Source organism: Chrysochloris asiatica, unplaced genomic scaffold (genome assembly GCF_000296735.1).
Source record: "Chrysochloris asiatica unplaced genomic scaffold, ChrAsi1.0 scaffold00134, whole genome shotgun sequence".
In the NCBI taxonomy this organism is placed as follows: Eukaryota; Metazoa; Chordata; class Mammalia; order Afrosoricida; family Chrysochloridae; genus Chrysochloris; species Chrysochloris asiatica.
In genome coordinates this window covers 3589631-3591551 of record NW_006408652.1, presented here as the reverse complement: position 1 = coordinate 3591551, position 1921 = coordinate 3589631, and the positions used below count along the sequence as shown (strand labels likewise).

Below are 1921 nucleotides of genomic sequence, written 5' to 3'. Positions count from 1 at the left end.
ATGTAAAACATCTACTGGATGGAGGATTGGACTTGATGCTGAGGTGAAACAGAGTCAGAAAAATTAATCTCTTATTTTCCATAAACTGCCTGCATATATTTCTACCTGGGATTTTGTTGTAGGATAAACTCTGGACTGCTAACTGCAGAGTCAGTGGTTCAAACCCACCAGCCCCTCCTTGGAAATCCTATGATTGCTATGAGTCAGAACTGTCTTGGTGGCACTTACCAGCAGCAACAAAGTCATATGAGCTGGGTTTGAACTTTAATCTGGTAAGTACTTAGTGACTAGACACTGTACTCAGTAGTTAAGGAGTTAGGACATTTTCAAAAGAAAGGAAGCACTCTCCCCTAAAACTATGGCCCCTGCTCTCTGAGAGCTCACAATCTATGTGGAAGAAATACATCTACACACTGAGACAGAGAGAAATATGGAGCAAATGGTATTGTCGAATGGGGAGGTGGTAGAGGTAGGAGATAATATCTTTTTATTTGTTTTCAGGTTGCATAATAATTTACAGCCTCCCCTCGTAGCACCTCTCAGTCTCTCAGTCCCTTTTCCACTTGTAGGTCTTGTGTTCTAGCTCCAGGAAGATGGTCCGGGGCAGGGAAGCAGTGTACTGCTCAATGAGACTGAAAAGGGTGCTGAGACAGTCTTCCTGGTAATGCCTTCTCTAGGCCACCTGCTTGGCTTCCTTCTGCCTATAACTCTCCTGTAACATATGGTGCTGTTCTGGAGAGGCCTGTTGCAGACACTGAACCACCAGCCAGCTGCATTTATTGTCCTGAATGTCAGTGCCAACCTTGCCCGTCACACTGGAGTTACGAAAGAGGTCAAGGTAATCATCCTGAATCTGAAAGAACTCGCCCATCTCCAGTAGGATCTTCTTGGCATTGGCATGCTCCTTCTTCCTATGAATGCCTACCACATACATTGCAGTAGCCATGGGAAGGTAAAAAGAGTAGAAAGCTGTCTTGTACTTCACAATAGATTTATACCTCTTTTCAGTGAATCTACCAATATCCACGATGCCCTGGGGGACAGTGATGAGGTCCAGGGCCTGTCCGATCTCAGTCTGATAGGAACTCTGCAAGAAGAGCTAGATCCGATTCAGATAATAAGGCAGCTCCCGGGAAGTAAAGCTTCACAGGCGGTAGAAACACACTTTCAGCAGCATGGAGTCATTGGTAACATCCAAACCTATGCCTGGCTTTTGATACAGCAGGGCTGCGCCTGTTAGGTAAGGGACACAGCCATTATGTTGTCTAATACCAGGGGAATAGCTTGGAGCAGCTCCACACACCAGTCCACGGGCAGGGCCCACTACAGACTATCAATCTCCTGCTTCCTTGGTTCCACCAGCTCCCGCTACAGCCAGTACCATCAAACCTCAGTTGTACTTTCCCCCAAGGACATTGTCCTCTAGGACCTTCTTGAGCCATGCAATAGCGTCTCCTGCCTCCGGATGCTTCATCATCCTCAGTCAGCAGCACCTTGAGAATCTGGGAGAAGTGCTGGATGAAATCCTGCTTTTCTTGGGCGTAACTGTCTAATTTCTGGTCTCCATTCATTTTGATGGAGAGCTAAGTTCTGTGCTCCTGGATGCTGGATCTTGCTTGGTAGAAGATAAAATATTATAGGGGGAAACATTTAAATCAATTGACAATTTGATTTATAATATCTTTATTTCAAATGACTCTGGTAGTGTAGTGGTTACGAATCGGGCTGCGAACCTCAAGGCCAGCAGTTCGAAACTGCCAGCTGTACTGTGAGAGAAAGATGAGGCATTCTGCTCCTGTAAAGATTTACAGCCTCGGAAACCCTGTACAGGGTCGCTATGAGTTGGAACCAACTCCACGGCCTGGAGAAGAACATCCAGCTTGATAAAGGAGAAGGTTCGTGAAAAAGAGGAAGAATTTCA

General features: G+C 45.9%; 1 pseudogene; it reads right to left on the bottom strand.

The window, feature by feature from the left end:
• Nucleotides 1-547: 547 nt before the first annotated feature.
• Nucleotides 548-1571, bottom strand: LOC102826927 (annotated as a pseudogene).
• Between the last annotated feature and the right edge of the window lie 350 nt (nt 1572-1921).